The sequence below is a fragment of the Ochotona princeps genome, chromosome 13, assembly GCF_030435755.1.
Source record: "Ochotona princeps isolate mOchPri1 chromosome 13, mOchPri1.hap1, whole genome shotgun sequence".
Classification (NCBI taxonomy): domain Eukaryota; kingdom Metazoa; phylum Chordata; class Mammalia; order Lagomorpha; family Ochotonidae; genus Ochotona; species Ochotona princeps.
This window is the reverse complement of record NC_080844.1, coordinates 60040370-60056064: the sequence shown is the minus strand read 5'-3', so window position 1 is coordinate 60056064 and position 15695 is coordinate 60040370. Positions and strand designations below refer to the sequence as shown.

Below are 15695 nucleotides of genomic sequence, written 5' to 3'. Positions count from 1 at the left end.
CTTACATCTGTGAATCCTAGGAAATAATTTGGTAAGTTTTGGGGGTTATACCCGTACAGTGTTCAGCATAACACCCAGCTCGCATGGAGCCTTATCCATCCTGAACTGTAAGAATCCCTGTTGCCCATAAAATTCTCTTGGGCCTACAAATGGCCCTGGAGCTTAGGGCATTCATTGATGTTCCCACTGGCTTCCCTATCAACTGGTCCCCTAAGGAAAACTGTTTGTACAGTAAGGTAGGAGTGGCAGGTTCAGGGATGCCCTCTGGTGTGTCACTTTCTACATGGGACTCTTAGGGCAATGTCCATTTCTAGAGCCAATGCCTTCGATGGATGGGGTGACCTGGTTGGGAAAAGCCAGAAATTTCCAAGGGATAGTCCAGAAGTTCAAAGAATTGTTGTGAAAGTCATTGAGTAATGATGACTCACTCAACACCCATTCTGTTTGCCTCTCTGGCTCTCAGCTAGGCATGGTCACATGACACCATTTGATCAATCAAATGGAAGTGGGTATGCACCAGGATTTTGGCGGAGACTTTATAATTTGTTTTCATTCTTACGGAAAGGCGGAGAGAGATCATTCATCTGCTGATTCACTCCTCAAATGCCTGCAACAACTGGGGTTGGGTCTGCTGAAGCCAGGAGCTGAAGCCAGGAATTCAGTCTTGGTTTTGCACATGCAGACCAATAGGTGTTGTAGCCTTGCCTGGCCTGGTCTGCCCTCAATCTCAGCAGGAGCAGTGGCCCAGCAAGGGAAACCGCACATCTCCCCTACTGGAGCTCATACCACCCGCCACTTGGGTCTCATGTGTGCTGGTGGGTGCTGTGGCCCAGTCTGGCATGGTTTGCCTCACCTTAGCATATGCTAGTGGGTGCTGCAGCCTGGCCTGGCCTTGTTTGCCCCCAGTTACAGCTCATGCTGGCAGGTGCTGACACCCAATCCAGCCCAGCCAGCTCCTAGTCCTGGCCCTAATGTGAACTGGCTGGTTCTGTGGCCCAATTGGGTCCCTCTGGCACCCTGTACTGGTTCTCAAATTTGTCAGCGGGTGTTATGAAGTAGCCTAGCCTGGCCTGCCTGCAGACCTGACCCACATGTATGCCAGTGGGCACTGTAACCTAGCCTAATCTGGGCTGTTCCTTGCCTTGGTTCTTGTGCAGGGATTGTGTGCTGGCAAAGGAGTTTCTGAAGCTTCTCTATCAGTTCTCCCAGTGGCAGATCTCATGCGCTGGTGGGTCCTTGGCCCAGGCTGACTTTGTCCAACCAGCCCAGCCATACCTGGTCTTGTCCCAGGCCCAGCTCTCGCATGGTTCAGTGGGAGCTCAGACCTTGTCCAGCCCATTCTATACCCACCCTGGCTCTCATGAGTATCAGTGGGTGTCAGAGTCAAGCCCTATCTGGTATGCCCCAGACCCAGTCCACATCCATGCCAAGGGACACTGCAGCCATGTCCAGTGGGAACTACAACCCAGCAGAGGGTCCCCTTTGCTCCCCAACTAGACCTGTTTCCAGCCGCTGATCTTGCACATGCCAGTGGTTGCTCTGACCCAGCTCGGCATACTCAGAGCTATCTTGAAGAACCTTTAGAACTAGCCTAAGCTCTCCCTCTGACTTGGCAGTTCAGCTTTAGCTCAGACCCCCCAAGTCCCTTCCCATCGCTTTGTGTTAGATATGCCACTGGCCTGTAAGACACTACCCCTGCTGTATGTTGGCAGGCAACTGTCTGCCATTCATTCACCAGGGAGTGAACCCCTCCCAGGCTTATGTTTGAATAAGCCTGGTCTAACTGTGACTTCTTTGTTTACCCTGTGGTCATCTCTCAAGTCAGCGAGTTCTATCCTGGAGCAAGGGATGGGGTGGGAGCCTCCAGGGGGTGTTGCTTTGTCCTCACGTCTACTGAATAATGATAGCTTCTGTCTGAGCTAAGAACACACACTTCCTTGTGTCTTCTATGGCTTTAGAGGTGGCTATACTTTCATGATATAGATAGAGAAGAGGCATTCGATGGCATATTTGACAAGCAGCGACCTCAGTCAATGGTCACCGTTACACAAACAGTTAAATTATGTGTTGAATTTTGAACTTGTGCTGAAGCACAACCTCTGTCTATTGGGATGGAGAGTACTTAAAAAAAAAAAAACAAACCCAAAAACAGACACAAGGAAAGCGTTGGTTAAGAGCATGTTAAAAATAATTAGGGGATGCTACATTTCGTTGTTTCTTTTTAAACGGCGTGGTGTGAAACAGAGAAATGAATAAAAAATGTGTTCCCTCTGCAGCAGGCTGGGCAGACAAAACACTCTGTGTCTCTGATTTCCATTTCTGGCTCTGCGCTCCATGCCTGTGTATTTGCCCTTGGCGCATGCTGCTGGCGTTTGGAGACAGGAGCTCTGAGTACACAGAGAAAAGCAGGGAGGTGACCTCAGGGCACTCCTCCTACAAAAGGAGGTACAGGAGGCTCCAATGTACAAACAAATCCAACAGGCTGGATGGCCACTGCCCCCTCTGCTCTCCCCAGGGACCCCCACGGGGGCTTGCAGTAGTCAGCACTACACTTGGAATGTTAGACCACAAAAGTGGATTGTTTTCTCTCCACACAGTCCTGGAGTCCTCCATTGGTCTGATGAAGGTCTCCTGCTGCTATTTAAATGCCAAGGCAGACTCAGAATTTATCAAGAATAAATGTTGAGGTAAAGACTTGGCATTTCTCTTCTTTTTTCTTTTTAAAAGATTTATTGATTTTTTATTGCAAAGTCAGATATACAGAGAGGAGGAGATACAGAGAGGAAGATCTTCCGCCCGATGATTCACTCCTCAAGTGACCGCCATGGCCAGTGCTGCGCCGGACCAAAGCCAGGAGCCAGGAACTTCCTCCAGGTCTCCCACATGAGTGCAGGGTCCCAAGGCTTTGGGCTGTCCTCGACTGTTTTCCCAGGCCACAAGGAGGAAGCTGAATGGGAAGTGGAACTGCCAGGATTAAAACAGGTGCCCATATGGGATCCTGGCACATTCAAGGTGAGGACTCCAGCCAGTAGGCCACCACGCTGGGCCCATTGGCATTTATTTTCAAAGTGGGAGGCCATCTTCCCATCCAGCATCCAGTTTGTTAGATAATATTTTTATGAGAACAAATAAATATAAATCAGTGTATTCATCCAGCAGGCTATCATGACCTTTTCTTAGAGTAGATGTGCGCCTCCTAGGGGGTGGCCAGTCAGTAGAGCGAGGATGTGCCTAGTGGCTCTGGATCATGAGGCCAGCTGTATTTCCCCTTCAGCTTTGGTCTGGAAAGCTCGGGATAGGAAGGTGCTAGAACACAGAACAGAACCCTTCTTAGTGAAGGACTCAAACGTGGATTAGCTCTGTAAGAGCCACTTGCACACAGCTTATCAGAAGTTCATTGGTGAGCTTGGGAGATTGGTTAGATTGTTCTAAGAACAGGCCAGTGCTGTGTTGGGACTCAGAGTCTGGGTAGTCCCCGCCTCTGCTTTTCACAGCAGAGCTCTGCTGGCTCACTGCATTGTGCCTTCACAAAGTGCCCAGCTTTTCAAAGCTCATGTTGATGACACTTGTTCTGCTTACACCGCTTCCATGTTGTCTCCTTCACGGGCTTGTTCAAGTCTGATCAGGATGGTAGGTCCTGGGTGAGGTTTGGCTGAACTACTGCCATGCCACAAGCCTGTGGCAATGACTTCTGTCTGGGACCAACCACATAATGTACAGAGTCAAGGAAACATGAAAATGCAGAATCCTAATTTATAAATTTTTGAGAATTTGCAGCAGCAAGACCAAGTACAGAGCCATGCATGACAACAGAGGTTGCCTGCCCATGAAACTGGTCCTGTCTCCGAGAAGAATGAACATAGGATGAGGAGGAGGGAAGTCACCTTACTCTCAACCTTGACCCCTATTCGTAAGAAATGAGAGGGAAAACCCTCAAAATTTTGGAGGCAAAGTCTATTGCCTTCCCTGACAGGGGTTGTTCCTGTGTATGGCTATCATAGACTGCATCAAAGTGCCAAGTTCTCTGCTGGGTTGTCGCCAGCGGGGAGCCACTCTTCGTAAGCTGATGGATGCTGACATGCTACAAGCAGCTGACATTATCCAGCTTTCTGTCTTACACAATCAGACAATGCTAACAGGGCTCAGGGACCCACGCAGCACCAAGAGAATGTGCATCATTCCCATGCCCACTTGGTTGAGTTGAATTCCAGGGGAGCTTTGCTTCTTAAACAGGAAACCAATAATGGGAGAATCAAAGAAAGTCTAAACCATAAGTCTACATGATATATGTGGCAGCCAAATGATGAAAAACATGGATTTGGAGCAACGGGATTTATCAGCTAAGCCCTAATAAGAATACTAAAAGTCTTCATGTAAAAGAAGAAATGATAATTAGATAGCTAGCATAATTGAAGTGATGATGTTTATGAAAGCAAGGAATGACAAACATAGAATAAAAATATAGAATCATTTGAAAGCAGAACTGACACCATTAAAGAACCGTCTCTAAAGGTAGAGGAAAATAAGGAGCTGAAATCAATCGGAGCAATAGTAATTGCTGTGGAGGTGAGATTGCACAATCACATGTGTCTGAGTAGAGCTACCAAAGAAAAGAAAAATACTCAAAGATATAGTAGAAGAAAACTTTCCCTAACTGAAGAAATATCTGAATTTGTGGGTTGAAAGGGTACATCATGCATAGGTGAAATTAAGTGAAAATTGTCAAGTTCTGGAGAAAAATATTCCTATCTTGAATTTTCTTCAAGCTTAAAGACCTCCTGGTTACCTAGAGCAGAAGTAAATGTCGGATTGGCTCCAACTTTCTGCAGTGCTAGGCTCTGTAACTCAGGAAACAGGAAAGACCTCATGCCATTTTGTCAGTCTCTCATCTGTGCCTTTTAATAATCTGTTACTCTGGCACAATACTCCATGTAGGGCCTCAGACCAGTGTGGGATTATCTGCCCCTCTCCTCTGACATTCTCTCTTCTCCTGGCTTCCATGATACCATACTTTCCTGACTCTTCTGTGACTTGCTCCTCTTTAGTCTCCTGGGCCAGCTCGTCTTGCTCTGGCTTGTTCCCTCGATGTTGGAGTTGCTCAAGGCTTGCTCCTGGATTTCTCTGCCCACATCTTCTCCCAGGTTTCTGTAACTGGAATATGATTTGTCTTCCTGAACCTCAAAGTCACAAGGCTGTGAGTGTGGAAATTTAATGCAATGATGGTGTTTCAAGGTGGGGACCTTTTGAAAGTCACTGAACTAGAGGAGATCACTGCCTCCTTTCATCAAAATTGAGTCCTGGTAGCTTTAGTAGGAAAGGGTGAAAGACAACTAAGACATGTGTGGTCCCAACATGTTGTGAGGTGATCCTAGGTGCTTAGACCCCAGGGTGCTTGGACTTTGAGTTCATAATGGCACAAGCATTTTCCCTCTTTTCCCCAACCAAGATTTATTTATTTATTTTTATTTGAAAGGCAGAGTTTACAGAAAGAGGAGAGATAGAGAGAAAGAACTTCCATCTGGTGGTTCACTCCCCAAATAGCCACAACAGCTGGAGCTGAGCTGATCCAAAACCTGAAGCCAGGAGCTGCTTTCCAGGTCTTGTACATGTGTATAGAGGCCCAAGGAGTTGCTCCATCCTCCACTGCCCTCCCAGTCCACAATCAGGGAGCTCGATGAGCAGTGGAGCAATGAGAACATGAACAGGTGCCCGTATGGGATGCTGGCACTGCAGATAGGAGAATTAGCCTGATATGTCACTGTTCTGGCCCCATTTTTGTCTTCTTTTTTCTTTCTTGACTTATTTATTTACTCTGAAAGTCAGAGTTACAGAGAAAGAAATAGAGACACAGAGAGAAAGAGAAAGAGATCTTCCATCTGCTGGCTCACTCTCCAGACAGACACAATGGTGGAGTGCTGAGCCAGGCCCAAGCGGAACCCGGAGCTTCATCCTGGTCCCCCACATGGATGGTTGGGGCCCAAACACTGGAACCATCTTTCTCTGCTTTTCTCAGGCTATTAGCAGGTTGGTGGATTGGAAGTGGACACGAACTGGCGCCCATGTGAGATGCTGGCATTACAGGATGTGGCTTAATTGCGGTACCACAATGTAGTCCTGGCCTCTTTTTTCTTTTTAAAGTAACTGTCTCTGTTATTTTGTTGTGGTAACATAAAGCTGTCTCCCACACAGGGCTTCAAAATATTTGTAGGTTAATGATGACCTAAGTTTTATCTCCAAGCAAATCTCACTTCTGAATGCCATAATGCCCCTGTCCACTTCTACCCATACTATGATCTTAACACACCCCAAATGGAATTCTTGAGGTTTCCTTCCAATCTGATTCCCTTAGTCTTTTCCATATCAGGTTACATGTTGCTCTCCGGAAGCAAGTCTAGCCCACAAATACATGCACAGCCCTTCCACCTCTTCCCTGTCTCCTAGGCTTCCGCCAGTGTGCCCACCATCAGCTTCTTTCACTTGGCCATGGGCATCTCCTGGTTGGGCTCTCTGTCCACTCTTGCTTCCTGTGATTTGCTCTCAAGGGACTTTGTGGGAGGGCAGTCCCTCACTCTTTTGTCTCTGTCTTGGCAAGTAGCACACTGTGCCACTATGGCTTGTGTTTGCTGTGAGATTAGGAGCTTCTTGAGATCTTCCTGTCATGGACACTGCAGCACATAGGTCTGTAACAGTAAGATTGGAGCTTTGGAATTACAAGGAACAGTAGATATGGGTCAAATTCAAAAATATGAAGGGTCCCATTTGGGAAAGTGTGTGATATCTTGACTCATCTCTCCCCTCAAAGCCCTTTCCTCACTCATCTCATCTTATTCTTTGTGGCTTTCAGATGACTTGAAAGCCTGTTTCTGGGAAAGCAAGCTTCTACACTGCGATCACGCTTCTGAGTCATCGGTAAGATTCCTGCAAATGTTTAGGGAACTCTAACAATAACATGATAGCCCTAATAGACTCCCAAGATTTCATGTTATTATTCTATTTGTGAACAACAAAATCATTATGATCGAGTCCTCTTTCTGGGCATTTTAAAGACTGGTTAAGCAACTGAGAATTAATTTATTGGTAATGAACATTTTCAACTTCATTAGATGCTCAGAAACCTACTACATTGTCATTATCTGGATGCTAAATTTTAATTGCATGCAGCCTGGTCCCTCAATAATTAACACATTGTATATCCCACCTAATTCAGAAACTAATTGTCATTTCTTAGATCTTAATATTACTTGCTAATTTTGCCAAGGATGAAAAAAAAAAAAACCCTGACTGTCAAAACTCTAGAGTAAATGACATTATACAGGCACAATAGTGACAAAACAAGTTAATTTATTGCAAAGTCACTAAGAGAAGGAGTTTTAATTGCATATTTGTTACCTTCATAACAGACATAAATGGCTTTTTAGTTACATATTTGCTTATTTCCTACATATTAAAAAGTGTTAACAAGCCTGATTAAAATTAATTGCAAAGGTCCAAGATCTGAGTGGAGATCCCAGCGTTGGCAAACTCCTAATTGAAGCTGAAAGGAAAGAACCAAATGAGATGTTGGGTGAAATGAGAATCAGAACAGATGTTTGGCTGTAAAGAAGGGAAATAATTGAATGACCCACCAAGGAAAAGAGAAAAACAAACTTGATAACAAATAGGAACTGTTTGTCCTAATAATATTATAACCATTGAGAATAGTAATTTTTCCCCTACAGAATCAAGATGGAATAATGACCACTGTTATTAAACACCTCCAAAAGACGCACAGTGATGTTATGGGATGGCAAGCCACATAGTGAAAATGTCACGCAAATCACAACGCATTGCTTGTTAACCTTCCAAACCAGTGAGGGTCTCATCCACATGGAGCTAGTGCCTTGTAAGCTGCTTTTGGCAATACACAATGTCTTCCATGAACTGCAATCATCACATCCCTCAGAGGGACTGGCAGGGGGGACTGCATTAGCTTTTTATTTTCATGATTGGCTCCTTCCAGAAGGAAACCTCTTTTCTCATGTGACATTTCCCCAGTCCTGCTTATGTTCAATGTCTTGGGTCCGGCCATCATTTGTACAAAAGGAAGGGGTCTTGGAGCACAAGTTCATTCAGTGTCTTCCCAGATGAGAAGGAGCTCACCTAACTAAAGATAAGAGAGCATGTTCCTTGGATAAGGAGGAGAATGGCTTTGTACAGAGGGAAAGGTCAGAACCCCTTGTTTTTCCTGGTTCAGTTGCGTCAACATGGCTGTTCCTTATTTCCACAATAAGTTGCATATGTCTTCAGTCCTGTTCATAAGGATTGTCCTCCCACCCAAGATTATCCACTGATGCTCAGTCCTCTTATGCGAAGCAATTGGTCATCAGTCAGTGACTCAGGAAAACTGGTTAAAGCGGGAGTTGTGAAAGATGACAGGAATTCTATATTTGAGTCAGTTTATTTTTAAAAAAGATTTATTTATTTTTCTTGCAAAGTCAGATACAGAAAGGAAGATCTTCTGTCTGATGGTTCACTCCCCAAATGGCCAAAATGGCCAGAGTTGAGCCGATCTGAAGCCAGGAGCTTCTTCTGGATCTTCCACGTGGGTGCAGGGTCCCAAGGCTTTGGGCTGCCCTTGACTGCTTTCCCAGGCCACAGGCAGGGAGCTGGATGGGAAGTGGGGCTGCCGGGATTAGAACCAGCATCAATATGGGATCCTGGCACATATAAGGCGAGGATTTTAGCTGCTAGGCTATCACGCCGGACCTGAGTCAGTTTATTTTTACCCAAGACTTACAATACGTACTTAATTCGTCCATATTTTGACTTGGGGTTAAGACATTTTCTGTCAATATGGGTTTCTTGTTTTGGTTCCCTATTACCTTCTTCCCTTCAATAGACCCACAAGGCATTATCTATCAATGTCAGTTAATTTTCTTAAACTGGAGAAATAGAAGTATTTGTGAAGGAATTCAAGTGCAAAATCATCTTACATTTAAGTTTTGCCAATAGTTCCCTTCCACAACTAATTGAACAGTTCTTTCAAAAGTGTCTGAGGTATATCCAACTTTTGCAAAGGGTACTGGGTTTAGCTCTCAAACTGATCCATGTGCCGGGACATTGGTCATATTTATATAAATACAACTCAATATAGAACGCAAACTTTAGTTGATATATTCATAAGTAACTATTGGGCTGACTTTCTTTTTAGAAAGGTATGTCCTGGGACCCGGCGCTGGTTCTAATCCCAGCGGCCCCGCTTCCCATCCAGCTCCCTGCTTGTGGCCTGGGAAAGCAGTTGAGGACGGCCCAAAGCTTTGGGACCCTGCACCCATGTGGGAGACCTGGAAGAGACTCCTGGCTCCTGGCTTTGGATTGGCTCAGCTCTGGCCATTGCAGTCACTTGGGGAATGAACCATCAGATGAAAAAATTTCCTCTCTGTCTCTCTTCCTCTCTGTATATCTGTCTTTCCAGTAAAAATAAATAAAATCTTTTAAAAAAAAGGTATGTCCTGGGTCCTGTGCAGTAGCCTAGTGGCTAAAGTCCTTGCCTTGAATGCACCGGGATCCATTATGGGCACTGGTTCTAATCCTGGCAGCCCCGCTTGCCATCCAGCTTCCTGCCTGAGGCCTGGGAAAGCAGTCAAGGGCAGCCCAAAGCCTTGGGACTTTGCACCTACATGGGAGATCTGGAAGAGACTCCTGGCTCCTGGCTTCGGATCGGCGTAGCACTGGCCATTGTGGCTACTTGGGGAGTGAACCATAGAATGGAAGACCTCCCTCTCTGTCTCTTCTCCTCTCTGTGTATCTGCTTTTTCAATAAAAATAAATAAACCTTTAAAAAAAAGGCATGTTCATGTGATGGAATACACTAGAGGCATCTAAGACATTTTGTCACATAGCCAGTGATGAGAAAATGGCTGTTGTACTATTAAGGCAAAAAAGCAGGTCATAGCACAAAAAAAATCATGCATAGAAAATCAGAAAATGCATAGGGACAGAAAATTGGATATTGGTTACCCAAAACATATGGAAATATTAACAGAGGTTATCTCTGAGTGGTGGAAGTAAGGCAGCGTGGTTTTCTTTGTGCTTTTCTGTAATTTCAAAAATCTGCGTTAAATTAGCCTTTCTTCTGGATTATCATGAAGCTACCCAATATCATTGTGAGCCAAAAAACAGATGAAAGCCATTGCCAGTAAGGTTCCCAAGGGCTGAAATTCAAGGCGCTGTGGGGCCTGTAGGGCAAGGGAAGTGGGATCTTCTCATGGGCAGAATAATTATTGGGGCGTTGAATTCCTAGGGTCCATAGGAGTCGCAATCGGGCATTCTGTCTTGGTGTCAAAGACAGAGGACTTGATGATGGGGTCGCAAGGCTTCCTGCTTGGGGCATCTTGTCGCTCATAAAGCAGTTTCAGCTTCCCAGGCTGAGAGGTGATTCTGGGCATTTTAGAAGTCTTAACCCTCTGCGAGGGGAGATCAGAATCCATCCCACTTCAGCAGAGGTCCACAAGGGAGAATGCGTTCTGTAGAATTAACTGTAGCAGCATTGCTGTAACAGCCACATTTTGGGATAAAATGTTTCCAGAAATCCTCATGGTATTTGGTAATGTCAGTAGACCCAGTCTGCATGGGAGGATCCCCGTCTCCACCCTGCACCGGGAAGGGCACAACCATGCCCTGGTTGCTGCTCCAGGTACAAGAACATAACCTGAAAAGGCAGCAGCACAGGCAAATGCTTGTCATCAAAAGCTCGTGGTTTGGACCCGCAGCTCCCAGGAAAGATGCTTTAGGAAAGGAGTCGGGGAGCAGAAAGATCCATGGATGTTTACTCCAGAGTTATTTACACCGTGACAAAGGTAAGGTAAGCTATGTGTCCAGCAACAGAGAGGATTGCATGAAATAAATAACCTACAAATGAAAATGATTAGTAGTCAAACTATAAATAGTAGTTTTAATAGTAGTAATTAGTAGTCAAATTATTAATAGTCAAACAACAGAAGAATTCTTGGCAATATAGGAAAAAATTCAGGATGTAAGAAGTTATGAAAGACACAATGAACCCAAATGTGAAAACGGGAGAAAAAAATCTGTTAATCCATACAGAAGTGTTGGAAATACATCCCAGTGTTCGCAGTCTAATTTGTGATAATCTCCTACAGGTACAATTCAATTTAATTTTTACAGCAACGTTCTAACATAATACGAGGTAAAGTGCTTGCAAAGATTGTGGCAAAATGGCACTAAACCCAGCAGTTTACTTTGGTGTAAGGCAGTTTTTGAAAGCCCTGAATGCACCGTTTTTCATAATATTTTCCACGTAGTATGAAAAATGGTTTTTGCACCTGAAATTTTCTTAGAACCCAAATAAACACATGTTTTTAATTCTTTTTTTTTCCTGGGGCTTTTTGGGTAACTCCCATAGCTAGCGATATCAGCGCTCCTTCCCAACCTACGCTGCCAGCGCTCCCCAGACCAGACCCAACCCTTGAAAATGCAACGTGTCGCCTTCCCAAGTCTTTGGCAGGTAGTAGGGTAGGCTTTTATTTCCCTCCTCACACTTTCCAGTGTTTTTCCAAATTAAAAAATAATAAGACAAATACTTCAAAAGAATGCTTCATTTTAATTGTTCTAAATCTCCATGAATAATTTCCACTAGATCTTGATTACCCTTGTATCATATACATGAAAAGATGGGAGAGAAGTTATGCAACACTTCATTTAGTTTCCATTTTATGCTGTGGAATGACAAAAAGCTTCTTGCAGCTTGACATAAATAACTAATTTTGAGACTGTTCTATTAGCCTTCTAATAGCATGAAGGCTCCGGAATTAAATTGTTCCACTTCCTTATCCATCATTATGTGCAATGAAAGTGGTCACAGCCCCCAAAGTTTTCTTCCAAGCTCCAGACCCCTCAGCTGTCATTCTTTATTAGAGTGAAGTCCAACACTTAATAGCCACACATTGTATACGCCGAGTTAAGTGAAAGGGGAAGTATTATATTTAACTGATGTGGGTGTTCTTTAATTAATCTGAATTAGCCTTTTTGATATGGGCACTAATTGTTTTCTTTGAAAAAAAAATCACCGTAGATGTGTGATTCTTCTATGCCTGTTGCTCTTCAAGAAAATATGTTAATTGCAGAAAACAGGAACTTTACCTTTTTCAAATAATCAGCTTTGTGTCAGGAGAGTCAGGTTTCATCCAACTTTCTGACGGGCGCTAACAGGAATGTGGTGTTGGGAGCAGTGGTCTCCTCTGACTTTTGATGTGCTCTCGGCAGTTATTCTTTCGACAGGAGGTGGAATTACTGAGTTGGAGGGACAGGGGTTGCATGTGTTTGGCTTTGGCAGCAACTGTCAGTTGCACGTTACCATGCCAAACACTCAGGGATCAAGGTAAAATCTGAGTCGTTCCTGGCACCAGAGAGACAGCCTAGTAGAGTTCTTGTGTTTCTGAGATGGAAAGAGCTTACATTATAGAGCTGGGCTGACCTACAGTTACAGCTCACCATCCTCATTAAGACTCCCTTTCCAAGATGGAAGTGTTTGGAGCATCTACGGAGAAGTCTTACCCTAACAAGAGTCAAAATGAATTGCATGCACTTGAGAGCTGAGATGCAGCTGAACCACTGAACGTTAAAGAGATCATTAAGTCAGTGTTCTCCATTTTTAATTTGCTCACAGCATTCTGAGACTACCGTTTAGTGAATATAGGAGCCCTTACAGCATCTCACACACACAAAAATCACAACAACAGCGACGACAATGGTTGCAGTTTAGGAATCTTATACACTCTATTTGCTTGATATTTTTTCCCATTGGAGGAAAAGATGCCATCTCTGTGCCCAGTCAGCTGTCGCCTGTGTCCTCGTGGTATGTGTATTTTTCATCCAAGGCAGAGGGCTCTGAGCAGAATAAACAGGCATGTGGGAACCCGGGGGATCTGACCCCTCTTCCCCTCTAACAGTTCATACATTTCACTCATTGGAGCTTGAGTTATCTTCTCGTGCCTGACTTCATCCTTTTGGACTCTGGCCGCAGCTCTTCTGAAGACCACGGAGTTGTTCATTCACACGTGGTGACCAGAGGTAAAGACTCCGGGGGAAAACAAATAAAAATCAACACTAGTTTAAGTAATAAAAGCATGTCATAAGCCAATTCCACTAGAAATACAAAAAAACCAATTTTCCAAACACTCAGGCTCACATGAACTTGATTTTAGCTCCAAATCTGCTCTGAGCATCACTGCGTTCTTTCATCACCCACTGAATCTGACCTGAGAGTTTACACATATTTATTAAGGATTTGCCATATTTGCAGCACAGCATTAGAAAGAATAGCAGGTGACGGGGCAGCTCTGGCTTCATGTGGTGTTGTGAGCCATGGACGTGAAAAACTGACCTACTGGGCACTGCAGAGGAGGCAGACACTGGGGGACAGCGGTGACTTGAACCAAGCCATGGGGAACGGAAAAGGCCTTCAATGGTGAAAAGGACCACAAACGACCTCCATGGCAAAACCAAGGCCCAAGCTCTGGCCTTGTGATGAATGCCAGGCTACCACTCGGACCCAGAGAGGAGTCTGTGTGTCTTGGGCAGAGAAGCAAGAGCCTTGATTTCTAGCAATTTTCTGCTCTGCTCCATGGTGTCTTTCTAGAAAGCCTCACACCGTTGGGAGCACCCTGGGGGTCCCTGCTCAGAGCACAGCAGCCTGCTTGGTAGGATTCAGCCTGGGCGCTCTCCTCACCACCCACACAGGACCCTCCAGCCTCTAGCTGGTCTCAGGAGTGGAGAGGGACCAGATGAGGGGATAACTCCACTCACGCTTGTGCCCTTCCTGGAACCCTGTCGCTTGCCTTCTCAAGACTGCCTCAAGGACCCTGCTGGGCAGGCTGGCCTGGAAGTACTGGGTCTCCTCTGTTTCTTTCCCCAAGTACCATAAAGGACAGGTTCCAAATGCATTGCAAGTTCAGTTTTGTAAATTAGTTTTGTCATTGTATTTTAATTGAGTCATTTATATTTTTCTTTGTTTAGCTTGACAATTGTCATGATCTCTTTTTCTGCTAAGCAAAGCCAGTGGGTGGATTTCTAGACCAGTGAAGCCTGGGCTTTGGGAAATTTTGTCCAGCACATTTTTGATGATGACAATGTTGGTGCATAGTAATTACCAGTCCTTTATTGGTCTCTGGCCACATACTGTTAGCAAGTCTACACACATCGTTCATTTAATGGTCATAACAATCCTTGCTATTGTCTCCCTTTTATAGGTGATGAAATGCAGCCCAGAGGAGTTAAGCTACTTGTCCAGGGAAACACTGCTACACAGGGTGGACAGCCAATGCACCGGTAGCAGCCTACTTGGGACTCTGTGCTTTACCACCGTGCAAATGACCTGTGTGTGAGCTTGGCGTGCATTTGCTCAGTTGTTTATCCATTTCTGAGTGGCCTGTTAAGAACTGTGAGGCTGTTGGTGCTTCAGGTTGAGAGGGACAGCCAGGCCACAGTGCTGATGACTGCAACCAGAGGTGACATGGGCGTCGATTTTTCCCAGTCCCTGCACTGTGGGAGACCAGGCGTGGGCATCCAACCGGACTGCAGACTGCAGAGGAGAGGGGTGTCAGAATCTCCAGGAGCTGGGGATCCGCCAGAAGTGGTTAGCCCAGACGGAGGAGAAGGGTGCGAGACACAAACACAGGAAGGGGTCTCCACCTTTCGAACCTCATTTCTGTTTCGTAAAATGGATTGCTGTGAGCATTGGCTGACATGAGTGAGGTGCCTGGAGTAGCATCTGGCACCCAGTAGGCCCTCAGTAGGCGAGAGCCCCAGTTACTAAGGGAGGGAAAGATGAAGCCGTAGGTGGAAGGCCCCAATAACCTTCGTGGGACTTGGCAGAAGTTGAGGAGGGGAATGTATGCTCAGATAGGCTGGGAATGTGTGGTGACGTAGACGCTAGGAAAGCTGCTGCCTGAGCTGTGGGGCCTCAGGTGTATCATCTGAGTGGGCATCTTGTTCCTTGAAGAGGGAATTGGCAAGTGGAGCTCTACAAGCTCAAACAAGGGGACCTAGAGAAGACCCCAGTGTGTATTCACTGACAAGGTCCCTTGTTCTGGCTGACATCTGTGAAATAAAGGTGTGATGACGCCAAGTAGCCTCCCTTTCACTGTCCCGCTTACCCCTAGCAACTTCCGGCTTGGCTTTGGCTGTGTGGACTTTGGCTAGGACATAGCGTCTTCCTTTGCTGTTGTAACTGGACCTAAGCACCAAGGGTCATAATGATAAAGAGGGGGTAGCCTGGGTGGGAACCCAGGACTGACATTGAAGTTAGGCTGATTTCCTTGTGCCTCAGTTTCCTCATGTGTGAAATACAGGGGGAAGAGCACATGCCAGCTCTGTCTTGTGTAGCAGCCACCTGAATGTGCAGGAAGCATTGGTTTTCCTCTGGCAGCTGAGTGCTGTGCAGTGCCAAGTACGAGGTGGGCTCCAGGCTGGAGTGGACGAGAAGCTCTCCTGGTGACCTTGGGTGGGAAGGCGATGGCAGCTCAGACGGCTGAAGCCTCCCGGCCCACGTCACACAGTGAGACAGCGCCTGTCCTTGAGGTCCTTTCTGTGTCCATTTCAGCACCTGCAATTTCAGGCCAGGTACATTTCTGAGGTTTAAGACAGACCCGCGGGAGCAGCTGTGTTAATGATGTGAACGGGGCACTCAATGGGAG

The 15695-nt window shown here is 45.6% G+C and overlaps 1 long non-coding RNA gene across 1 annotated transcript in view; it reads left to right on the top strand.

Moving 5' to 3' along the window:
* LOC131481680 (uncharacterized) overlaps positions 1-15455 on the top strand; it is a 38225-nt gene extending 22770 nt beyond the window's left edge. The window contains exons 2-3 of the long non-coding RNA XR_009246501.1: positions 14250-14507; positions 15351-15455. This is a non-coding gene — a long non-coding RNA (uncharacterized LOC131481680). The remainder of the gene's footprint in view (positions 1-14249; positions 14508-15350) is intronic.
* The last annotated feature ends 240 nt before the right edge of the window (positions 15456-15695 follow it).